This window comes from Ochlerotatus camptorhynchus, unplaced genomic scaffold (assembly GCF_037179485.1).
Source record: "Ochlerotatus camptorhynchus isolate MF236.1 unplaced genomic scaffold, CSIRO-AGI_Acam_v1.1 ptg000055l, whole genome shotgun sequence".
NCBI lineage: Eukaryota > Metazoa > Arthropoda > Insecta > Diptera > Culicidae > Ochlerotatus > Ochlerotatus camptorhynchus.
Genome location: NW_027040545.1, coordinates 3,749,446 through 3,776,760, shown reverse-complemented (window position 1 = coordinate 3,776,760; position 27,315 = coordinate 3,749,446). Strand labels below are relative to the sequence as shown.

General features: G+C 40.3%; 1 protein-coding gene across 4 annotated transcripts in view; it reads right to left on the bottom strand.

Annotated features, from left to right (window-relative positions):
* LOC135717393 (protein tramtrack, beta isoform) overlaps positions 1-26,367 on the bottom strand; it is a 52,815-nt gene extending 26,448 nt beyond the window's left edge. Inside the window, exon 1 of one of the 4 annotated variants that reach the window (XM_065239456.1) lies at positions 25,702-26,367. The gene's annotated coding sequence lies outside the window, so the exon portion shown is untranslated. Of the gene's footprint in view, positions 1-24,995; positions 25,018-25,281; positions 25,621-25,692 lie in introns of those variants that run through there. The other 3 variants (XM_065239458.1, XM_065239454.1, XM_065239460.1) reach the window with 3 other exon arrangements.
* Positions 26,368-27,315: the final 948 nt, after the last annotated feature.

Here is a 27,315-nt window from a genome sequence, read left to right as displayed (position 1 = left end):
TACTCCAGACCGTGTTCACTTCACCAATCGCAGTTCCTCAATTGAATATGATCTGACCATGAAACAAGCAACTCATGGGATTCCCGATCAACTTCGACCTATTATTATTCCGCGTATTTTTACTGAAAAGTACCAACAAGTCAATTGCATGAAAAGATATTTTACAGACGGGTCCCGTCTCGATGGATCCACTGGCTTCGGTGTCTTCAATGAAAACTCTAGCGCCTTCCGCAAACTTCAGGAACCTTGTTCCGTTTTTGTTGCTGAGCTGGCAGCAATCAACTTCGCATTGGGGATGATTTCCAATATGCCCACAGACCATTACTTCATCTTCTCGGATAGTCTCAGTTCGATTGAGGCTATTCGGTCGATGAAACAAGGTAGGCACTCATCTTATTTCCTTTCAAAGGTAAGGGAGCAGATGAGTGTACTGGTCGAAAGATCATATATGATTACCTTTGTATGGGTCCCCTCGCATTGCTCAATCCCAGGCAATGAGAAGGCGGACTCTCTCGCAAAGGTGGGCGCGCAGGAAGGCGAATTTTATGACAGGCAAATTTCACACGATGAATTTTACCATTTAGTGCGTCAGAGTACCCTTTCGAGTTGGCAAACCGATTGGGACAATGGAAATCTTGGACGGTGGTTACATTCAATTATTCTTAATGTTTCTTCGAGAGCGTGGTTTAAAGGCTTGGGCTTAAGTCGTGACTTCATTCGGGTGATGAGTAGACTTATGTCCAACCACTACTCGCTAGATGCTCATCTCAATAGAATAAACCTCGTGGACAGCAACATCTGTCAGTGTGGAAACGGTTACGATGACATCGAACACGCAGTTTGGCAATGTACGGATAACGACGCCGCCAGAGAGCGACTTTTGAATACCCTCGAGGCCCAAGGAAGACAACCTTATGTTCCTATCAGAGACTTGTTGGCAACTCGCGATGTCTGCTATATGCAGTCCGTTTATGTGTTTCTTCAAATGTCTAGTATAAGAATTTAATTCCTTTGTCTTTTGTCTCTATTTATTAGTTTTTGTTTGTCTTGTCCCCCCGTCTCGATGAGTCGTCGCCCACTGGTCACCATAGCCGGTCGAACTCCAGACGAAGCTAGAACAGCACTACTATTCATACTGTCGATAACGCTCTGATGAGAAAACGAAACCCTACCCCAAGCTCCTCCCCTGATCCTATCCTTCAACAATGTACCCCTCTAACCTCGAGTAAGCCGCGAGTAATCGGCCCAACTCCTACTAGACATAGAATTAAGTGAATTTTGTTACAAACAGTGAACAATGAATTATCGGCTCCGTAAAGCTAACGCGATTGAGCCTTCCAAATAAACGAAATGGATAAAAAAAAACTCCAAAGCTGATCTTTGCGGATAGTTATAAAAGAATTCTGGGATTATTTCTGAGGATACTTCCAAAAGAACTCTAAAAAGAGTTCGAAATAAATTCCGAGAAAGATTCCAATGGAATCGGCTTTTGAGGGTTCAATCTCAAAGGAATTCTTCGAAGAGTTTCAAGGGTATTTTGAGATGGATTATTGTTTTGAGAATTCTGAGAAAATACCATGGGAATTCTGAGGAGAATACAAATTGAATTACCAATATAATTCAGGGGATAAGTCCATTATTCTAAGCAGAAAGTTATGATACTTCTGAGGTTAATTACATGGAAATTCTAAGGAGAATTAAAGTAAATTTAAAATGGATATATGGAAATCCTGGAAGAATAATAAAAAACAAAATCGAATATAATCTACTTTAACTAATTATGTTTTATTACTTCATGCAGGAAGCTATCGATTTACATAGTCGCAGATGCTTAACGTCAAATATCAGAATTAAAGTGAACATTTTATACGATAGATGAGGAGAAGAAGGTACAGAGTTGATAGTTCCTTTGTAGTACGGTTGCGTAAAAATTGTATATAGAAAGTAGAAAGCGAGTAAAGGACATTTTGATGAAGGTACGATTCAGGTAGATCAATCAGGTAGATGCTTACGTCAGATGGCGATGTGAGTGTGAATCAATTGATAGAACTGTTTCCGCACATCGGATGTACATGAGAAAATCGGTGATCGTCCCTTTTGCCAGTGTGGTGGGGTGAAACACCCCTTACTATCCCTCATCAACGGATGAATTTGGTAAAAGGGATGCTCTACCCGATTCGCACCTTCATTAAAATTGTTTTAAGCTCGCCTTTTACTTTCTATATACAATTTTCACACTGCCGTAGTACAACGGAACTATCAACACTATAATTTATTAAAATGTCCTCTTAAGTATGATATTTGACGTTAAGCAACTCCAACTACGATAACAATCTATTTCCAACAATATTGTGCATTGTTCTGCAAAGAATTTAAAGAATGCGATATTATTTTTGTTAAGCTTGTTTTAGAAGCAAGTTTAAGAAAAGTGGAATATTTCTAAAAAAGTACTTGAGATCATTATGAATAAAAGTATATAAAATGTTCTTAGCTAATTATCAAAGTTTTGTCAAAATTTTATTGATTTCAAAGACTGAATCGAATTCAAGATCATAATTGTCACTATTGGTTACTTACTTATTATTTAAAAGTCACTATTTGGTCACTATTTCCGTAATTTTAGTCACTAAGGTCACTACTATTATATCGCATCAGCACTACCAGCCCTGCATACTTCTCCAAATCCCTATATTGTCTGGAGTTCGTTTCCTGCCCGATAAAAATGTACAGACCTTAGGTGGCGCCAGTGTTGGGAAAATATCAAAAAATCAAATCTCACCAATGCCCAAGATCACGCTTGATTTTCGTAGACAAAAATCAACAAGCAAACAACTGCGGTTGATTTTGCAAGCTGTTATATCGCAGCTCAGAATATCAAACTAACAAAACTCACCAGCTGCAAATCTCAGCAAACTGTGGTGAGATTGAGTAACATGATTTTCGGTTTACACCCGAACGCAACCGAAACTACCATAACGGCTGGCAGCAGTCACTTCGTGTCTGCCATCGGTGAGCAGTAAAAAGAGATAGCAAACTATACTTTCTCTTTCTTAGAAACCGATGTGCAACGGAATCATTTTTATGTCGAGTCAACTCTCAGCTAGATTTTTGCGCGTTGTGAATAGTCTCGCAATATCAAAGGAGCTTGTAAAATCAATATCAAGCATGATATTTTGTTGCAATATCACGCGTGATATTGAGAGGGTTTGAGAGCAGAAAAATATCATTTGATTGATGATATTGCCAACACTGGGTGGCACCCTTGGAATTCTCTTCGAAATTCCCATTCCTCGAAGAATTTCCTCGTAATCCTCATTAGCGTTTTTTTTTTTTGTAAAACTTTTTGATTTTTATGAAATAATTTTATAAGAGATCAGTGAAGTTTTTAAGGTGATTCCTTGAAGAGTCCAAAAATGGCTTTTATGATGGCTAATATGCCTTATCACTTCAAATTTTCAAGCACAAATCTCGGACACTATTGCGGCATCGCTGATGAAATTGGAACTCCCTGTTTGCTGCTCCCTGAATTTCCAGTTTCAGTTTTGTGTGTGTTTTTGGGAGCTGATATTTTTGCTCTTGAAATTTCGAGGATCAATCTGAAATAAGGTTTCCAATGCGATTCCGCTTAAAAGAAGGTTTTGCATAGATTCTATAATGTTAATCTCGGAATAAATTAGCTTGACAAGAAGGATTTTTGGTAGCAATATAAGCTTCGGTGAATTTTATTTTCGACGAAATGTCCCGCAGAAATTGCTCTTAGTAAATTCTACAATCATTCCACATCGAACGCTCGACTGTTTCGGTCAAGTATTGCTTGCACTCCGTAATCGGTACTAGTTTTTTTCCCATATTGAGGTTTTTTTTTTTCAATCCGCTTTCATACTGAGTGGTGTTGTAGTATACAACAGTGCAGTGAGCATCGCGGAATTGTAATTGCCGCTCAATCGTTCGAGAAAGGAAGCAGTCATTTCCGGCCGAGTCCGGCAGATGAGCTGTACATCTCTAACCAACAAGTTTCATCGCATCACGAAACGGCAAACTCAAGGTCATCGAGTTCACCAGCCGGCGAGCCAGCCGGTGCTTTGTTGCAAACACTCGAGGGCAACAATAGAACGATCATCACCATCATTCTCACATCAGGATAGATCATCGTCATCAGCCACACTCCGTGCGCTTGTGTGGAGAGTTAAGTAACAAACGGTTATCTTCCGTTCTCCGCAACCTGATTAATCTCCATACAGTGTTGATTAACTTTTCTGACACCTTTTTGTTTTTTCCTGAAAAAATTTTCATTTTTTTTTTCTCTTTTTTCTCATTTACTGTTTTTTTTTTGCAAGTTGATTAATCTCCCTATAGTGTTGATTAACTTTCCTGGCATTATTTTTTTCCATTTTAAAGTTTTTTTTTTTTTTTTGCTTTGTTGGATTAAGTATTATTTTTACCGTTATATTTTTTGGATAAGTTTATTTTTTTCTTATTTTTTTTTTATTTATTTTTTTTTTTTCTCAACGCATATATATATATATATATATATATATATATATATATATATATATAAATATATATATATATATTTCCTTTTTTATGTCGAAATCTGTTGCGGAGGTACTTAAGACCCCGCAATGGATGAAACCAATGATGGCGGGGGTATTTCGCTAGCAGATATCTCCGATGATGAGTCTGTTAAATCTCCATCATTCGAAAATCTGCTTCTCACTGAAGAGGAAATGGATACCTCAGGGGATTCTACTTCGGACCCCAAAACGAGCACTGGAGCTTACCCAAAGGTGATGTCTAAACAACAACCTTCTTCACCCCCTGCCCCCCCTTCTCCACCATCGCCCCCTCGTCCACCTGTTCCCCCTACTCCAACCGTTCCCTTAAAAATTTCTGCGACCCCCCGCCATAAAGCTTACCCAAGCGACTCAAAAGGTCCGTGGGTTGTTTTTTTCCGGCCCAAACAAAAACCTTTGAATATTTCTCGGATTTCGAAGGATCTGACAAAACATTTTTCGGCCGTAACCGATATCTTTAAGGTAACGTCAAACAAACTGCGCGTTACCGTTGATGACCTGAAACAGGCAAACCGGATTGTTGCCTGTGAGCTTTTTTCGATCGAATATCGAGTCTACGTCCCCAGTTGTGACGTAGAAATTGAAGGAGTGGTCACCGAATCGAGTCTGACTTGTGAGGATTTCCTGCAAGTCGAATCTTTCGGCATTTTCAAAAACCGTGCCCTCCCGAAAGTCAAGATACTGGACTGCATTCAACTGCAGTCAGTGTCGCACATAGGCACAAAAAAAAAGTATACCCTCTCAGATTCGTTTCGTGTGACCTTTTCAGGATCGGCATTACCTGACTACGTCACAATTGGGAAGGTTCGACTACCTGTACGCTTGTTTGTACCGAGGGTAATGAATTGCTTGAAATGCAAACAACTAGGTCACACCGCGGACTTTTGTTCCAACAAACCGCGGTGCGATCAATGTGGGGAGGAGCATACGGAGGGTCCTTGTCATGCTACCCCAAAATGCGTTTACTGTAAGGATGCTCCGCATGCTCTGAGTGATTGCCCGAAGTACAAACAGCAGGGAGAAAAACTAAAGCGGTCTTTGCAAGCTCGCTCTAAGCGCTCGTTAGCAGAAATTTTAAAAACGACCGCTTCATCTTCCCAAACCACCCCAAAAAGCAACAACACATTCCACCTCCTGCCAGATGATGATCAGGGCTCTGACTCAGAGGTGGGTGAGAGTAGTCCTTTTGTCTTTAATGGCAACACGAGGAAGCGGTCCAAAATAAACGTCACCCAAAAACCTCGTAAGGCCTCTCGTATGGACTACCAACCTACCTTGACAAATTTAAGAGGTAGCGGAAATGTACCGAAACCCCCACCACCGGGATTTAAATCTTGTAATTTTAACAAGGACTTTCCGCCACTTCCGGGATCATCTAAAACCCCAGATATCCCAGTTTTTCAGCCAGAAAAACAGCTGAATAATCAGCAAGAACATGATGCCATGTTCACGTTTTCTGAAATTGTGGAGAGCATCTTCAATATATTCAACGTCTCTGACTCAACTCGGAACATTATTAATTTAGTGCTTCCATTCGTGAAAACTCTTTTGAAGCAACTAGCTTCTAGGTGGTCTTTCCTTGCATCGATCATATCCTTTGATGGATAATTTTCCGAATGAGGTCGGGGATATGATCTCTGTTCTTCAGTGGAACTGTAGAAGTCTTATACCGAAACTTGACACATTCAAATTTTTAGTTCACAACTCACTTTGTGATGCATTTGCTCTTTGTGAAACATGGCTTTCTTCAGACACCGATCTCCCTTTCCACGATTTTAACATTATTCGCCTTGATCGAGCAGATTCGTATGGAGGGGTGCTTCTCGGGATTCATAAGCTCCATTCCTTTCATAGAATCGATCTGCCTTCCGTGACAGGCATTGAAGTTGTCGCATGTCAGGTAAATATTCGAGGTAAAAGCCTCAGTATTGCCTCAGTATATCTTCCTCCAAGAACTGCGATTTCTCGCCAAGGTCTCTCAGATATCTGCTCAGCTTTATCTGAGCCTCGGTTGATATTAGGAGATTTTAACTCCCACGGTACAGGCTGGGGGGAACTGTACGATGACAACCGCTCAACCCTGATATACGACCTTTGCGATAACTTCAATATGACAATTCTAAACACTGGGGAAGTAACACGAGTGGCCAAACCTCCAGCAAGAGAAAGTAGATTAGACCTCTCCCTCAGTTCGAGTTCACTATCGTTGGATTGCTCGTGGAAAGTAATTCAAGATCCCTACGGTAGTGACCACTTGCCAATCAAAATTTCTATTACCAATGGTTCATCTTCCACTCGCTCGGTTGACATCGCGTACGACCTCACGAAAAACATCGACTGGCAAAAATTTGCGTCCGCGGTTCTCGGTGGTACTGATTCGGTTGACATACTCCCTCCGCTGGATGAGTACTCCTTTTTATCGCGACTTATCGTTGACTGCGCTCTTCAAGCACAGACGAAACGCGTTCCGGGTGTTTTCGTTCGCAAACGACCTCTCACTCCGTGGTGGGATAAGGATTGCACCGACGCGAACAGCGAGAAGTCCGCCGCGTTTAAACGCTTCCGCAAACACGGTAAGGTCGAAGATTTCGAGCGGTACACCGACCTCGAGAAAACTTTTAAGAGCTTGATTAAAGCCAAAAAACGCGGTTACTGGCGTCGGTTCGTCGATGGTTTGTCGAGAGAGACTTCGATGAGAACACTCTGGAATGTCGGCAGGAGAATGCGCAACGCGTCATCACCGGTCAACGAAGACAAGGAGTACTCAGACAGTTGGATATTCAGCTTCGCGCAGAAAGTTTGCCCGGATTCGGTGTCGGTTCAAACCAACGTTCGTGATAGTCCGTCGGGTAGTAACGAAATAGATTCTCCGTTTTCGATGGTGGAATTCTCACTTGCTCTCCTCTCATGTAACAACTCAGCTCCAGGAATGGATAGAATCAAGTTCAACTTGCTCAAAAATCTCCCAGACGTCGCGAAGAGACGCTTGTTGAACTTATTCAATCAATTTCTGGAGCACAACATTGTTCCGGATGATTGGAGGCAAGTAAGAGTTATCGCCATTCGAAAACCCGGTAAACCCGCGTCGGATTATAACTCGTACCGTCCCATCGCGATGCTGTCCTGTATACGGAAATTGTTGGAGAAAATGATTCTTTTTCGTCTAGACAAATGGGTCGAGTCGAATGGTTTACTTTCAGATACGCAATTTGGATTTCGAAGAGGCAAAGGGACGAGCGACTGTCTTGCGTTGCTTTCAACTGAAATTCAACTGGCCTATGCGCAAAAACAGCAAATGGGTTCAGTTTTCTTGGATATTAAGGGGGCTTTTGATTCTGTTTGTATCGATGTCCTTTCGGATAAACTCCACGATAGTGGGCTTTCACCAATTATGAACAACTATTTGAGCAACTTGTTGTCTGAGAAATATATGAGCTTTTCTCATGGAAACTCGACAACTTCACGAATTAGTTACATGGGTCTCCCCCAGGGCTCATGTTTAAGCCCCCTTCTTTATAATTTTTACGTTAAAGACATTGATGGTTGTCTTGATGAAAATTGCTCGCTAAGGCAGCTTGCAGATGACGGCGTTGTGTCCGTTATAGGGCCAAGTGCACCGGACCTGCAAGGACCATTGCAAGATACCTTAGACAATTTGTCTACTTGGGCTATGAAGCTGGGTATCGAATTCTCTCCGGAGAAAACTGAGTTGGTTGTTTTTTCTAGGAAGCATCATCCTGCACAGTTACAGCTTCAACTAAAGGGTAGAACAATCACTCAAAGTATATCTTTCAAGTATTTAGGTGTCTGGTTCGATTCCAAATGCACATGGGGAAAACATATTGCGTATCTAAAACAAAAATGCCAACAAAGAATCAATTTTCTTCGTACAATTACCGGAACTTGGTGGGGAGCACACCCGGAAGATCTTATCAGGTTGTATCGAACAACCATCTTGTCGGTTCTAGAGTACGGTAGCTTCTGCTTTCAATCCGCGGCGAAAACACATATCTTGAAGCTGCAACGAGTTCAATACCGTTGCCTCCGAATCGCGCTTGGCTGTATGCACTCGACGCATACGATGAGCCTCGAAGTACTCGCGGGTGTTCTCCCACTGACAGATCGTTTCGCTGAGCTGTCTTTCCGGTTCCTCATCCGTTGTGAAGTATTGAATCCTTTGGTAATAGAACACTTTGAGAAGCTGCTCGACCAAAATCCTCAAACAAGATTCATGAGTTTGTACTATGAGTACATGACGCTGGAGGTTGGTCCTTCTTCATTAATCTCCAATCGTGATTGCTTCCAAGCCTTCTATAGTTCCTCTGTAAATTTTGATCTGACCATAATGCAAGAAATCCATGGAATACCAGATCACCATCGGTCGATGGTTGTTCCCTCAATTTTTGCAATCAAGTACCACCATGTAAGTAACGATAAAAGATTTTTCACAGATGGGTCAACCATAAATGCTTCCACTGGATTTGGTGTATTTAATCAATTTCATAGCGCCTCCTATAAACTGCAGAAACCATGCTCCGTATACGTTGCGGAACTCGCAGCTATATTTTACGCAGTAGAGCGAATTGCCTCACTACCTTCTGACCATTATTTCATTTTTACGGATAGTCTTAGCTCATTGGAGGCTATTCGTTCAATGAGGCCGATGAAGCACTCCTCGTATTTCCTGCCTGAAATACGATCTAAACTGAGTGCTTTATCTAACTGCTCCTATACTATCACCTTAGCTTGGGTCCCATCTCATTGCTCAATTCCGGGTAATGAGAAAGCGGACTCATTGGCTAAGGTGGGCGCTATGGAAGGCGATATTTTTGAGCGACAAATCGCCTTCAACGAATTTTTCTCCATTGCTCGCCAGCAAGTCCTCATCAGTTGGCAACAAAAATGGAATGATGGTGAATTGGGAAGATGGTTACATTCTATTCTCCCACAGGTGTCGAACAAACCATGGTTCAAAGGGTTGGACATGAGCCGCGACTTTATACGCGTTATTTCAAGGCTTATGTCCAATCACTGCTCGTTAGACTCGCACTTCTATCGAATTGGGCTCTCAGGCAGCAATTTATGTGCGTGTGGCAGTGGTTATCACGATATCGAGCATGTTGTTTGGTCGTGTACCTTACACCGTGTTGCCAGATCTGAGTTATCCACATCCCTCAGGGCCCGAGGAAAACAACCCGCGATACCCGTTAGAGATGTCTTGGCGAGCCGAGACCTTGACTATTTGAATTTAATTTATGTGTTTTTAAAACGGATAGATTTGAGGATTTAGAAGTTAGTGTCATCTTGTGTTCTCCCAAGTTGTTAGCTACCCATCGGTGTACCCCCATGTTTGTCTTTTTCATCAGAGTGTCGCCTAGTTCGAGATCAAGAGCACATTGCTCTCCAAACCTTGTGTTCACAATCCCTACCCTGCCATCCATTTGTTACAATTTGTTACCCCTAACCTCGAGATAGCCGCGAGTAATCGGCCCCCGCTTTACTAACGTTAGTTTTAAGTAATTTTGTTATCTAAACAATGAATATCGGCTCCGCAAAGCTACAGCAAATGAGCCTGGAAAAATAAACGAATTATTAAAAAAAAAAAAAAAAAAAAAAAAAATTCTACAATAAGCCTTCATTTATTTTCTAGCTGTGGACGCAGCAGCAGTTGTATCTCTCGGTGTCGATACTGCCATCGAATTACGATAAAGTTAAGCGTGTCATCCGGGAGAAATTCCCAGCAGAGCTGTACATGTTCTCAATCAGAAGGGGGATGTATTCTATCAAGGGACCGAAACGTGTGTTTTCTATGTAAGATGGAGGGACATCGGATGGATTCCAGCTCGAAGCGGAAAGCTCGGAAGCAGCAAGAGAAGCAACAACTGACCGAAGAGCGAAAGTAGGACATGAAAAGCGCAACCAGGACGAAAAACGGAGCATAGTAAACAATGACTTCAACCGCAGATGCTTTTATTCACGAGAAATCTACGGCTAGAGTAATTGTTTACAATAGCAATTTCGCCCTTTTGAAATGTTTGCACCGACTTGTTCGTACGTAGGTGTGGTAGCCGGAGATGCCACAGCGGAGGCAATACAGGTGCTCGATGAAAAAATGATGAACCCGGATACTGAAGAGAACGGAAAAGGAAAACAAGCAAGGATCAGCAGCGAGTTTTTTTTTCGATTACCGGATAGACCCAACCTACTGAGCGGCAAAGGAACTACACATTTTTTTTATCGAAGTTTGAAGTTTCTCTATATGGACAGGTACGCAAATTTTAATACCCAAGCCGTACTTCATATATTTTTTTAAGAACCCGCACCCTACCCGAACCCGGAATTTAATATTTATCAATACCGTTCGGTACGGGTACGTTTCGGCAGCACAACCTTAGCTCAGTCAGGTCTGGCAGAACTATCTTCTGGGTCTATAGAAACTGGATTCTACTTTCTAAGGTCGGGTAGCTACGCTTTACCAATACGTAGAGATGAGCAGAAGCACTTCTATCAAATCATGGAGCCGCACGGTCTTCTACCTTCTACCTACATCCCAGCTTGTTGAAAGTCAAGATCAATGCACTGAATCGTGGGTGGTTATATACGCCACAATAATAAACCATGTCATCTAACAAGTGTCACACCTTCCTTGTTTACAATTTGTCGGGTTTTAGAGATGTTGTTGCTGGTGCCATTGAATTATGCTTTGGTCCACAAGTGAGGCGACGCAAGCAAGCAAATAGGCAAGGTGGCGTCCGATGGCGTCGTCGTCATCAAGTCATTCAGAGTGCAGAACTTTTTGTATCTCGAATCAGTTCATGTGGGGGAGTTTTCACCGAATGTCATCGCGGGCTTGGGATTTGTTGTTATGTGTTCGGTGGTGGGTGGTTTCAGCTTTCCACTGCCACTTTTTTTCTGTGTTTTACTCAACCGAACAAGTGTAAATGAAAACATACTTAACTGTTGTTCGTCGCACGCGTTCGGGTGGATGTGTGTTTTTCGTGCTGTTCGTAATCATGATCAGGTCTCGTGTTGGTCGTCGAAATGGAGGATGTGAAGAAGACACGCAATGCGGGCAAAGCTCATTCTATTCCTAATGACTAACGAGGCATCTTGGTCCACTTTGGTCAGGGAATTGGCAAGGGGTAGCTGTTTAATGTGTTTGCGATGTGTTGTTTTCTTCCCGGTGGCAGTGTATTCATGGAAAATGTGATCTCCCAGCGATCTGACCATGTGTGTCATGTGATTGGTCCTCCGACGACCGACCGACCGAGCGACGGCGAGTATCTCCAACAACTATACATACACTTAACACGCTCGGCTAGTGGCGAGACGACGCGAGTTTGATGCGCCCGATTTAGTCACCCAAATAGTGTGGCAAATATTTCGAGTGCTACTGCTGGCCAACAAAACTATGCTACCGAACGCGTGTACTCGGCCTGGCTGGTATTGTACATTAAAACAGTGAGTCTGGCGCGAGGACTTCGATTGGAAGTGTTGGTACTTTTTTTTCTCGAATGTGTTATTCAATTAGGGCTACCAGCCTATGGGATGAAGGAGCTTACTTCTGGAGTCAATGGAATTTGATGAAATTACTATCACCAACACCAGGTCACTGAATTATTCAAAATCGAAATCACGTGATGATGATCCGTGGATATAATGGAGAAAATATTCTCCTTTGGAATTATCGCGGTGGCAACCCTATGATCGGTATGTTGTTTTTCTTCGGGCCGCTTCTGGCTGGCTCTTGTGTGCGACAAGGAATCCAACCGACGTCGTCGAGTTGACGAAAACACGGACACAGGACAGTCGTTTTTCTCTCCGCTCGCTCACCAGTAGTAGCGGATTTGTATTTTTAAATTTTCCATACTCTCACTGGTTGAAAATTGGTACCACTGCTGATAGAATTTCTTAAAATAAACCGTTTCAAACAAAAGATGGTGATAACTGGTATGTGAGACCGTCCACAAACACTAGGAGAGTCGAATTCTAGCCAGCAGAATGAGCGAGCTCTCCACAATCGAGGAAGTGCCGTGTCTGTATCGGCTGGTGGCTGGTATTTTTAGGGACTTCCAATTACAACCACTCTCTTCTGGTCACACGGCGGGCAGAAATCGAGCAGAAAAAGGTGATCAACTTGGACACTTTTGTGTTTCGTTTTTCCTCATCGCGGCTCGGGATGATGCTGGGAGATGGATGTGTGGAAGATTGATGATCGCACAAAAACTGTGGTGATGGGATTTATCGAGGTTACGCGACACAATGATATTTCCCCCCATGGAATCGAACGACACTCGCTGGGGAGCAGGAGGTCCATTTTTCGTCACCGTGTGGCGTCACTTTGAAGTAAGACTGTGTGATGATTAAATCCGCTACAGAAGGCGATGGATAGTGGAAAACTAATGCGAAGTAGCAGAAATGACCAACGAGCAAAGCGAGCGATGCTGGGATTAGGGAGGATGGAAAAAATGGCAAACACTGTGGGTTGCAGTTGTTTGTACCAGTTCATAAAATAAAATGTAAATGGTAAAATGCCTCGCGTGGTTTTTTGTTGGTTTCCTATTACTATGTAATTATGGGATATTGTGTGCCGAAATGCTAGTTTAAGTTCAGATCTAGCAATGCTGCTGGTTAAATTCACGAATTGATTATGGGAAAGCTATGAAAAGCCACGCGGGGCCATTTTACCCCAAGGGTACGTTTTGGACTGTCCTACGCTACAGTAAGTTGCAATGGCATAACGGGCTCAGAACCCCTATTTTAAAGTTGAGATAACCGGCGTAGTGTGAAGTCACTCAATATGCTTGTAATCTAGAATCTAAACAAGTTCGGCTCAGAAAATGGCAAACAAATCTCACGCTTGAGATTCTCATGCATTTTCACGCACTTACAACACCAAAAAATCATTCCAGCTTTAAACTCGTAAAAACCATTCAAACGTCGACTGATAGCATGCTTATGCATATTGGGTTACAAAAAACAAAGCAATGCATTTTTAAACTTGAAAACTCATCGTTTGATTTTTGTGCAGTTGAATTTTGCAAGACAAAACTCATGGGTGAATAAACTCACGCATGAGATTTGAGTTTTTGAGGTTTTTCGAGCACTGTCTAGTACTCTTATGCAACAATGACAGATGGTCAGAAGTGTAAAAAAACATTGTAAAACGAGATCTTAAGGTTAGCACAAGACGAATTGGTATCAACATTGTTGTAACCATGATTTAACATTTTACACCTGATAACCAAGGGTTCATTAAAATTTTCGTTAGAATTGTTTATGATAATATTCAACTGCTGCATATTAAGTGGACCGCAAGCGATATCCGATCGAAAGAGATCGACAATAAAGATGGCTTTAGAGACGGCACGGCTAACACTGACAAATTGGCTCATATAATTACAGCGACTTTAGGAATATTTATAATACCTCAATCAAGGAATGAAAAACATCTCCAAATGACAAAATGACAAACGATCAACGAACTGAACGATAACGCTTTGTCAGAAATAGAAAGCATTAATGATATAATCTTCTTCCTATTTTCATGACAACCTGCTTTATTCATATAGCTCGCTCGGGCGGGTAGAAGGAAACGACCAGATTGTTGACAAGCTGCTTCACGAAGTAACAGAGAGAATTTATCGTGGTAGTGGTAGCAAGCGTTTAGTCTTTATCGTTGGTTGCTTTATGTGTTTGTATTCGATGAGTTCAATTTTTCAATACTTTGATATTAATAGAAGATCCACATTCAAAGTTGGCAAAGTTGTTGGAAACCTCAATTGTTGTTTTGTTATATTTCTCTTGCCCCTCATCATACACACATTTATAGTTGCTCATTTGAATGAGGCTTTCCTAATGGTGAGTGTTACCAACTAGGAGGCACCAGTGAGCAACATATTGTCTCATTTCTTATGGACCGTATGGAAAGTTCCCTCTTCGGCAAAGTTATTCATTTAAATGAGAGCTTTCTTATTGCGGGTACTGTCGTTCAAAATTTGCTCACTAGGCATCATTAGTGAGAAAAATATTGTTTGCACTGATTTCTACACATCGAAAGTTTTCTTTGGTAAAGTTGTTCTGTTTCAGATGACGAAATAGAAAGTACCCGTCATCGGTAAAATTGTTTATCTGAGTGAGACCTTTCAGACGGCGTACAGTTTTTTTTTTCAAAAATTAGCTGGAGGTGCTAGTGTTTTGTTTGCTTTCAATATTGATCCTGCCAAGGAAATGGAACATACTTACATCTAATGTGAAGGACAAACTATAAACGAGTCAAATAATAATGGTTAATTAGTGTCCACATGCAACATAATAATGTTGTTTGTCATTGTGGCACGATTGATTTTTTGTTTTTTTTTTTTAGTCTTTATTAAGAAGATTTTTAGCCGTGGCTAGTTCATCTCCATGCAAGGTTGATGATACACACAAGCTTAGTGGATATTTTCTGTTCTATAATCCCATCGTTTTGATCATGACCAGGTAACCAAGATGCATTACAAACTGCACATAATCAGCAGCTTCTACGGCAAGCTCTATAGTGCTTTTAAACATTATAGTCGCTTTAAATACAACTAAAAACCACATTGGAAAAATGTAATGCTTTACTACTAGGCCCCACAATCTGACGGTAAAGATAGCATTACAATGGCATTCAATACAGGTTATTAATAATAATTTAAATGAATTATTTATTATTTATTATATTGTCACTATCGGACTCTTTCCACCACCATTTGGATGATTTCAATGAAATTTCGAAAAATAGGCATTGAAAATGCTAATTTGCGGCTATTGTGCATTAAATTGCTGCGATCTGGCATAAGCATTTGCTTTTTGCATGCTGATTTACAACAGAAGCACCTGCAATGCAAATATGAGGTTGATATACTACAAATACTAATACTTGGTGGTTACCTAATTGTTGTGCAGCAGAGAGAGTTGTTCACGTTGTTGCTCGCTCACCGTCTTTTGATACCCTGATCCTGTCCAGGGATGCCAAGTGATTTTTGGAAAAATCTGGCTCTTGTAGAATAAAAAGTTTGGATTCGTATGGATGTTCTTGACAATGAATATTTTTATTATATGTGCATTCAAATGCCTTTTTTTAAGGTGTTCACATTTGTTTTCAGCAGAAAAAGGCTATACATACGTTTGTTACTTTTTGACAAACATTAAAATAGCGTGGAGATGTCCGCCTAGTCACTATCATTGGTGTTGAGGTTAACATGTTTATTTGTAATCAGACGCATTATCGAAACATTTAGCATGTTTTGAGATTTCGATCAGTTTATTTAGAATTCTCCAATATATTCTGAGTTTGGCGGGGCCACACGGCTTGGAACAAGTTTTCTTATTTGAGGAAATGCCAGCTCACCACTTTAACCCCAAAAAAATAATCCAACAAATTAAGGTTTCTCAGCTCTCTAAATTCTTGATAAATCGCCTGAATGATTCCTCGAGCAGCAATATTTGTAAATTTTCCCGGAGCGACAAAATCGTTAACATTAAATGGATCAAGTTCCAGCGTAGAAAAATTGTTCATAACTGTTTTATGAAGTTATTCTTTTTACTATCGGAAATGTAGCCATTATTATCGTACCATTTGAAAAATAGCTAAGTATTTTTTTTTTAAGGTTGAATGAAACAAAGTTCTCGTTGTTCACATCTCTGATGAAACAAATTTATTAAATATTATAGAACCGGATGCTCAAAACAAACATTTTCAGGTGTCAAAATGTTTTAATAGTCTGTTTAATAGTAGAATATGTGATGCAAATTCAAATGATAACTTGAGATTCGTCAGAAGTTTGATTATACCAGCAAAGTTAATGATACATTATTGTAAACCAAAGGCTAATTAAGAGCTCTGGAAAAATCTGGAACATTATGAAACATCTATTCTAGACAAGAGATTGTCTGGATGTCCATAAAAATCAGGAAGAATCCAGATAAGATGGTTTATTTCAAAACTGGATCGCTAGGTGCGCTAGTGAGCCAATCATTATTTTATCGCAATCCCAATGATAACGACCATATGGAAATTTTCCGTCTTCGACAACTTTAGTAGGACCATTCAAATTGAAGTTAGCTTAAATAGTGTCTCAATCCATTCCATTCTGGCCGGAATTTAGTAGGGAGAACATATTTACACCGTTTCTATTCAATGAAGGCGATAGGTATCTTCGTAGAAGTTGTTTAGAATTAAATGGTGTGTGTTTTTTTAGAAGTGTATTACCTTTCAATCAGGATTTCATTTGATGTTTTTGGTCAGCGTTGCCTAACTTTCGGCCCTCGGGCTTGAAATAATTTTTTATTTTTGACGTAGGACTACTGGGATGCAAATAAAAAAAAATGTCACGAAATAGTGTCAGGTTATTGAACGCTTATAACATGGTCATTGCTGAATGAATTTCAATTTTAATTACAGCATTTGATTCAGATTGAATGTAAGATGTGGTTGGTATAATGCTGATAGTTTTTAATCAATAATAATTAACTAATGAAAATTGATTAAACTTTTTAGCCTTAATCAACCAATCACGTGCTCGCTTGCTATGACTATCGAGCTTGTAATAAATTATTGAGGCATTTTGATTATCATTGCTCAGCTATTTACCGATTGATTTTAAATCTATTGATACCGAATAAATCTTTAAAGTATTTTAAATTTTAAGTTTCAAATGGTGCCAATAGATTTTAAATTCGTCAATAGTTGGCTGAGCTATATTTTGTTCAACTTGTAGGCTGGCTCAGATGGATAATTCGTTGGTTTCATGCAATATTTTCACAGCTCATAATATACCATTTTCCGTTTAATCGGTTTAAAGCTTACAAAATGTAAACGCCGTTCACCCTTAGACTGTCTTGTCGAGATCGGCACCGCTGACTACCTAGGAATTTATTTTAACTGAAATCTCAGCAATACTCTCGTTTATCAACTGAATCTCGGCATGATTTTACTGAGACGCAGCTAAACAGAATGTCGAGCAACACTGTAATATAAACTAAGTGTACATTCATGTAGCGGTGGATTGTCGGTGATTTAGAGATGAACTAGCCTAAGGCTAAAAATCTCTTTAATAAAGAATTAAAAAAAAAAAAAGATTGTCAAAAAATTGGAATTCAGGCTCAAAATCTACAATTAATGAGCGTGATTGATCGCCTGTGGTTTGATCGCCTGTGGTCAGATCAGCTGTAACTGCTCGGGACTAGCATTCATACTCAATGCGTAAACACTGGTGCTCTCAGCGCCGGCCACGTCCGAATGCAGGTGAAGAAAGGAATGGGTAGGAATGTGTTGACGTTACACTCGCTTAGATGGAACCCTAATTAACAAATAATATAAATTAACGATAACACAAATGGTAGAACTATTCAACAAATGGTTTGGATGATACCCCGAACACGTCGTTAAGCAAAATAACCATACAAATTTTATTAGAGAAGCCTCAGGCACAGCATCTACAATTAATCAAAAACAAATTGACATTTTCGATGATTCGACACTAGTGTGAAATTTGAGTTCAAATTAACCAATTTGTCAAGCTTCTGCATTCATGTTCCATCAGATGTCACTGCTGTTGTTTGCAGTGACATCTATCGGAAACTACGCATAATCTGTTTTCCGTTAATTGTCCACAGAGTACTGGGCAGTGCAAAACATGTCTGGTACCTCTATAGATTAACATTCGAAGTCCCTGCTTTTTACATATTCTGCACAAAAGATACTTTCTGCCCCGTTCCATTCATTAAAAGAAAACGGTACATTAAATATGGCAAAGTTGTTTAATCGACACAGCAATGGTCTGATTTTATTTACACGGATGAAATATTTCATTTCTAAGTAAACTTGACATAAAAAAAGATTTAATTTTTAAATAAATTAGATTTCAACGAAAAACTATTTACAAAAAACGCAAAACGTTACAACGCCCAAGACTGGACGGGCGGTAGCTGGAGGCCGTGAACGGTTCCTGGGAAAGCACTAAATGCGACGCTCCTCCCAGATGACCATGGCAATACAGGAAGTATTACAACAAAGGTAATTGCTATTAGATATTTTGCAAACAGTGACAGATAGTGGTCATGAAGAACCAGTGGAGGTGTCGGGCAAAGGTGTTTATCCTAGACAAATAGTAAGTTACAAATTCGCTGTTGTCGTTGTCGTAGGCGCCGTCGTAATCGCCGTCATAGTCGTAGGCAGTACCGTTAGTATATTTAAAATTAACCACCAACCACTGAAAATATGAATTATCGCGTATTTCTGTTGTTCATTACATGCCAAGTAAAATTTGAGAACGTAATTTCATTTGAATAGCTTGTTCAACTAGGTCTTAAACAATCGTCACGTCGGTCATAGCTTGTTATGATTACCTGAACCATGCGTAAAGTGAAAATCGAAACATTTAACGTCGCGTGAAAATGGATCTTAATAAAGGCCTCTTTCGTAACTTTTAGTTTAAGGATTTCAAAGATCTTCGGTTGAAGTGGCTTGCTTACTGAGCAGAAAAACGCGGTCCCAGATCCTTTCATATTAAAAATGTATGGTTAGATCGTTTGTTTATCGGATTGGATCTGACGTGTTTTGTTTATGCTGCTGCTTTATTTTTCGCGAATTTTACTGAGTGTTTAGTGAAAATTTAGTAAGAGAATTGAAAAACTCCGTCAACTGAAACTTAATCAATAATTTCGTGTGTAAGTGCTCGGTTGTTACAACAAATAGAAACGAACGGATTATTAGACAACCACGAGTGGACAAACCGGTGGGAGATAGAAGAGTGTTGTGCTTGTAGATGGAAGCGAAGAAATTTGATCCCGTTAAATTTATGGATTTTGCGTTGCTCCGGATTTTTTTCTAACATATGTGGATTGGATCAGACGGCCAAGACGTATTTCAAGACTATACATTCCGTGCAAGCTTTACCACAAACCGGATTACCCTGTGAAGCGAACCGTCTACAATTGCGACTTCCCCTCTAACACATCATACCAGCTTGTTAGGTTCACTTGGCCAGATTTGGTGAGTTCGTTCCATTTTGTCCTTTACAATATTTTCATACTTAATTTCCGAGTACTAGTACTAGTGATACTACAAACATTTCCAACTCATTAAATACGCGTCAATCAAGCAATACCGCTTGGTTGAAAGTCCCAGTACATTATTAATGATTCCTACATTGAAATGTATTGGAGCGGGGCTTAGCATATACGAAAAAAGCTTCGGAATGCTTGCGATCTTGAAATGGGCTTTAGGAGTTGTGATAGAGCTGTCACCTTCTAACTCCCGGATTTAAGCTTCTTGAAATTATTTATATAAAAGATGGTTCCAGGAGGATTTTATCCATAATGCCACTGCCAGTCAGTGGACAAATTCATGAAAGAAGGATACATATGTGGTAATATAGTAACAGGTTTCCTAATGACTACTGACTACTGATATTAGGCAGAATATAATGTTTCAACAAACACGTGTCGGTCGAATTAGGATTTATCCCAGGCTACTATTGTAGAAAAACGTAATTGATAGATATTGGGCGGACCGCGTCGGAATGTTTAGAAAAATAGGGCGCACGCTTGATCCGGTTTAAGATACATTGTTGACTGCTTTCGGGAACATGATTTCATTTTAATAACTTGTTTACTTGTTTAACCAGGGCTTAAGCAATCGTCACGTTGGTCATAGCTTGTTATGATAGCCTGAACAATGCGTAAAGAGCAAACCGCGAAACATTGAACGTCGCGTGAAAGTGGAACTTAATGAAGGCCTAAGTGCTTTTTCGTAACTTTTAGTTTTCGGATTAAAAAAATAATCGGTTGCAGGACAGTGTTACCGATTTATATTAGATAATTCAAAGCTATGTTGATCATTATAACATTAAATTTTGAATAACAAATGATAAGACAATTTTATTCAAATGTCGTAATAATACCTCTGACCAAGGAAAAATGATTTAGGGGAAATGTTGGCTTCGGCAATACCTTGACCTATTGTCGTCAGGGGGGTAAGCAACGTCCTTGGGAGCTCAATTTTGGCATGTCGGTACATTTTATTTCAGAGCATCTATTGGCCAAATCTGAGTACTCTAGGACTTTGTTTACCCCCCTGACGATAGTAGGTTGAGGTGTTGCCGAAGCCAACATTTCCCCTATATAGTTTTCATAAAAGTTGACGATACAAATACTAATGAGGAAAGGAATTCCGCATTTCCTTTTCCCAAGTCCTTTTCCTCTCCTTCCCTTCCCTTCTTCTCTTTTCAGAAAGCGAGTAATGGCGCTATAACCATATGCCATATAGGGCTAGGACAAGAGTTAGTGCTCAGGTCCCAACCGCTAGAAGAAAATGGTAGCGAGCAAGGGCGCTATAACCTAGGCGAATACAGCATTCCCTCCGTATAGGTTACGTCCGCACACCGCTCTCCGTTGTCCTTCAACTGAGGTCGGCTGGATCGATTGAGGGATGGCAGTGGGTTGGCGGTGCCGTCCACGCTTGTACGGAGGGAGGACTGTTCGCTCGAACACAAGGGGTAAATACCTGTGTTCCATCCCAGGAGATCGGACAACCAAGGAGTGTACATTAACTTTCTTAGCTCTGTCACTCCCAACGATTTATATAGCCTATTTTCAAATCCAGCATACGGAGCGGTTGGTACGGTATGTCCCCGCTCTTTGATTACCTGTGGATTAAATGTTAACCACTGTCTATACTTATTAAGTAGACATGGTAAACATTCACTTCCACAAAAATTAACTAAACGCTACACAGTAGGCCTGGCCGCTTTATTGTTTGTTTCACATCCTTGATGTGCAGCAGGCATTAATAATGACAAGAAAAATGATAGATGTATCATTTTCCAGGATTCTTTCAAGTACTGGCTGTGTATGTGTAGACTAGACTAGACTAGACTAGACTAGACTAGACTATGGTTAGATCGTTTGTTTATCGTGTATTTTGTAAAACTTTTCGTTGTCGGTGCCGGGTTTGAATAGTTATAAAAACTTGAGTAACGCTATAATGTGATATGAGGGGCTCGGTGGCCTTAGAGCAACCGGTTTTGCTTACTGAGCAGAACATCATAAGACTAATCTCAAGCCCATCCACATTCAAGATTCTTCAATCGTTTTATTTGTTAACATGACTACATGGTAATAACAGCAACTCGATGATTAAAAAGGAGCTCGTCAGCCTCGTGGCAAACGTTTTTGCTTACTGAGCAGAATACCGTGGGCTCAATCTCAAGCTCCTTCGCGTTATATGATGGTTAGGACATCAATTCAGCTTATCGTTTACCAAAACGAACTCTGCTGCAAACCCAACCCTATTACCCAATATCCCAGTGATTCCTCGTGGAAGTGCAGAGGTGTTCTCGGCTTCCATCAAAGCGAGTGTCACGTCAACACATTCCTACTCCTTCCTTTCTTGACCTGTGTTCGGGCGCGGCCGGCGCTGGTATTGCCTAGTTTGAGATCCCCAGTTTATACACATTGAGGATGATTGCTAGTCCCAAACATCGTCTATTGGTTCTATGTGTAATTACAGCTGGTCTGGCAATAACAGTGTAGCAACCGTGGGCGGTCAATCATGCTCATGCTCATGCTCGTTCCATTCATAAAAAACGGCGGGAAATCCTCTCAGGGTACAATGCAGTCGTGCTTTGGGCACAACCTTTAACTATTTTTTGTCAAATTTGTTGCTTTTTACGCTTCTGTAGCGAGCGTTTTGCCTGCTCTCAACTTAGTGTTCTAGATGTACTTCCAAGTTATTAATTGAGATTTTTCTATGCCATCCAATGCATAAATTTGTATATTGTGTGGCAAGATAGAATGATACTCTATGCCCTGCAGCATTTAAAATTAATCAGAAAATGAGGACACTTTCCCCAGTGCACCTTATTATTTTGGTTTTCACTTTAAGCAGATAATTTACTGCATCATCGCCGGAACTGCCATGTGGTGAAGCAATTATGCACGACTGGATCGAAGTTTTTGCGTTGTGTGCTTTAATTTTAATATTATTTTAGTGCAGAAAGTTCAATAAATGTGTAAATCTAGGTACACAACAAGGTACAAAAGTATTTTTTTTCGGAAAATTTATTGCAGGCTTTTACAGCATATCTGTAAATAATACCGAAAGATTCGACGAAATAAAAATAAATTTAATTAAAATTTTACAAAACAATTTGTTAAACCACAGAACGCTTCAGTAATTGTGACAACCATTATTTTATTAGAATTACAGATTTTTCAGTAATACAAAACATAACCGAACTATCTACCGAACGGTAAACACGAGATTTCGGTAAAATTAAACAGATTTCTACAAAAAGTTCTAAGTGTGACCTTATTTTAAATGCCTAATTCATTGATATTATGAAACACATTGGGCGATAAGAAAACATGCTCGAAGTAGCAATAAGGTTTCCAGCAATTAAAGCACTACTGGGGGATGTTATTTTAAGGACCATTGTAGCCACACACTATTTTTTACATTTGACGTAATTCATCTTCGGCGTAACTCATGGAACGTAAACATGTCATGTGTTTCAAAACGGAAACATACACAACTCGATGAAAACTGTGTTCGGTTGAATTACATTTCTCGTTCCTTTTACATGATTCTTATGTGCCCACTTACATGTTTCGGTCTCAGGGCACCGAAATTTACATGACTATTTCATAGGGTGCAACTGCAATACTACAAAAGGAAAAATTTGCTTGCTTGGTCTAGTTGCAAAAATCAGACTTTGTACGTCAACCAGAGGCGTCGCGTGCCTCATTTGTTTACCTGTGCACCAAACTTTGTTCGTTATAGTTTACCACCACATATTAGTTTTTGTTTTATTTTGCAATGCTCCATGAATTCGAGGGACATATTCTCAATTACTATATAAATCACTACCTAACGTAACATTTGAAGAGCCTTGCAGTTACAACAACAAAGCTTGCATGGCCCTTTTCGCGCTAACCGACGTAGGAGGAATTGCAAAACTTAGCAAATTCTCGTTTTTATCACAAGGCTAACTCTTTCGACTGAAGTGTAATGAAAAATATCCGTCAAACACTTCCGAAAACATTTTTTGATACAAAACAGTGTCAAAATCTAGAGAAAATTCATGAAGTCCTCTGGGTAGCAAACTTATTAATCAACTCTTAATTCATCAGAACAATACTATCAGAATGAACCAGGGGAAGCTCATAAGTTTTGACAGGCGTACCGGCGCAACCATCGGTAATTGAGAGATTTACAACTGACAAGAGAGTTAGAGCGAGCTTTTGCGCTCTCTTTCTCCATTACTCTCTTTGCCTGCAATCAGATATCCAAGTGCACAGCGAGAAATGCACGCTTTGGGCACCCATACATCACAAATGTTCTTCTAATTTAAACTCACACATTCAAACCGGTCTGTAAGTATGATAACGTCCAAAGCGTACCAGACTGCTGTTTCCGTGTTGCTCCCGTTTGACGCGTAACTGCTGAAAGTTTCAATTACAACTAGTGGTGCAAACCGCCAAGTATTGTGGGAAATTTGTGGTATGTTTTAAGAGGTGATAGAAGATCTGCTTGGCTTACATCAGGCATTTAACCATTCACAAACTTGCCATCCGCCACCCAAAAAAGCTCGGTTTTAGGAGCACTACGAGTTTTGTCATGGGGATTAGGAAGACCATCCGAACTGAACTGAATCCTTTTTGAAGCAAATAAGGTCGAAGATTTAATTGAGCCACACTATAAAATAGTGTATTCATGGTCACTTGTGGTTTGGCGTAAAGAAGTACAGCTATAATGTGACCATCAAATCTATAAAAATCTAAACGCATTTTTTTTTAATTATTTGCACATGTGTCGTGCACAGGTTGCACATGTGGACGCGACGCCACTGACTTCAACATATAATTTAAAACCTTAAAATCTTCAAGTATAAGCATATTTCAGTATTCGAACGTTGTAATTGTAGCTTATTCAGAGCCACTGTCCTATATTTCTATATAAATATTCTGTTTTACGAACGTATATATCATGCATATTACATATTGTTATAAATGATTTGAGAAATTGTAAAATGTTCTAAACTTTGGATTATCGAATCGATGCATTGTTTCATCAATTCACCATTCAATTTAAAACAATAGAAATTAAACAAGATTAAATACAGCTAGATAATTTAATCTCATCATTCTTTGTCCATATAATTTTATTCCGCTCTGTACTGTGGCAAAGGAAAAGACATTTGCCTACTTTCTATGGCTGTGCATCTGCTGCGGGTAGCCGGGAGAAGATTTTAATTGTTCTCAAAATGATTCGGAAGCAGCTTGCCTGAATTTTACATTTATGCTTTGGCCGTATTATTGATATTATTTTTGTTATTGTTGTTGTTGTTATTTTCTCATCTTATGGAATGTACTTTTGCGACTTGCAATTACTTGCGATACGATGTATTACGATGGATTCCACCGTTTGTTACGGCTCGGTGCTGTCGTTTTTTGATTGAGTAAAAGCGAAATTTATTTATAACTGGTATTGAATTGAAGATTAAGAGCAAAAATCAAGTGTCACCCGAAAGACACTGCTGGCTGCGCTGGTACGGTACTAGGAAATTCAATTATCTTTTACTCTACAACACGCTCTCTCACTGTGGTCAATGTTCAGGTTTTTCCTTCTCCGTCTTCTTGGATTGGAAAATTGAGCATTCGCTTTGACATTTCTCACCGTGAATTTGCTCGGTAATGGTGGGTGGTTTAAGAATCGCTTGGAGTCTGTTCACTTCACATCGTCTCTCTTCAATTGCACGTCAAATTCACTTCGACCGAAAACCGTAAACTAGTTATCTACTAAAGGACGTGAAAAGATTAACGCACGCACTTATCTTTGCATAGTTGATCGGTGACTAATTGGCTAATGAGCTCAGGATTCGCGACCGACCCACATGTGTATCGACATTGCTTCTTCTTTGCGCGCACATAAATACATTCTCTTCGGTCTCTTTTGCACTACGATCTTGATTCACACTGTGACGGATGGGTGGGAGAGAGGGACCAACTGGTGATAGTGGAAGGATAAGACAGCAGTCCTTACGATCAAATCACTACTGGGGGGTGTACGACAAACACACACACACACTTTTATCACCTTTGGTCGAGGGATCCTGTCGAAGCGATGCGCAGCTGATTTTGATGACTGCCCTTGTCTCCAAACGGAACAATTGAACAATTTCTCCGACTAGTTGGCGTAACAAGAGATGACGGTCCGTCGCGACGATCACCACGTTCTGCAATAAATAGATCGGCCGAAAAAAGTGCCAATGCAGGCTAGTACCGCTGGGCAACCGAACACCGAGCCGCGCTGAGCTACTTTGACATCTCCCAAAAATCCAGGCCGTATTGTACTATTTTTAGTCTCTGGTGGCCTGGAGAACTACCACCACCACCACTACTACTATTGCTTCAGCTACTACGTCGGTCGGCTGAGTAGGAACGCGCGCGTGCTCTTCTTCTGCTGCGAGAGCATGTGTTCGTGTGGCGGAAGAAGAAGATCTGCGCGCTCCGCGATCTTGGCGACTTCAGAAAACCGCGATCTCTGCGAGAATGTTTTCCACACGTTGACAAACGCCGAAGGGATGGTGGAAGGTAGACGGCCACTCACGTTGACGATGACGATGTTTATGCTTCTCGCTCACTGCTGTTGTTCCAAGATGCCACGGACGCCATAACGATCCGCATCATGTGTCTAGACTATCTAAACGGACGCGACTTTAGTGGATGTACGAGTGGATCGAGCTTCGTCTCCGACGATAGACTGACCGAGACTAACTGGCGTGTTTGGCGAATTTTCCCCAAAGTGAGCACTGAATCGAGGAAAACTCACTGCGCAGCTTTCTCGACGGGTGAGAGATTTTGCCACGAAGAGATCACAGTCTAGAAATGATCAAACCCTGGTCACAGTGACACCCTGGTGCTTTGGTGCTTTATTTGACTTTGATTACTGCTTGAAAGCGAACTGTTTCAAATGCACGGCTTTCTGAGCAACAATCAAAATTTTATAGAAACACCGCTGGTTGGTGTGCACATTCCGAAAGTTAGATGAGTCATCCGATTGTTCGATCCTTTCCGTTGAATAGGAGCACTGGCATGTGGTGTTCAATGATTGTGCAATTCTCGTAATGCTTGGAGATTTGCCCAAGCCCGGTAGCTTGAAGAGTTTCTCAAATCCTGGAATATTACAAATATTTATATATGGGAAATGGCTCTAATGTTGGCCTATGGATCTAAGATTGGGCCCATCACTAAAAATCTACTATTTATCAATTGTATCTATATGAACGGTATTAATGGATATTTTTGGTTGCTATTGAAAATTTAGTCGATTACTGAATTTATGTATGGACCCAAATTAGGGACACTTAGGCCGACATTACATACATTTCCCCTACTTGCAAGGTTTTTTAATTTTTCAACGTCTTGAAAGCATACAAATATTGAGCCCCTGATACTTGACGATTTGGTTGAGTCCTTTAATCTTGTTTTATTTTTTTACGTCCTGAATTATTACACATATGACCGAGCTTGATTAACACTCCGAATACGGTGGGTAAAATACTTTACGCCGGCTACGAAGCCTCCGAAAAACGCGTACCAGCAAGTTTGCAATGACATAACTTAGCCATTTCTTGATGAATTTAAAAAAAAATCGTAAGGTGTGTTTCGGGTTTTGCAAGTGGTTTAAGATCCATAATTTCGATTAATG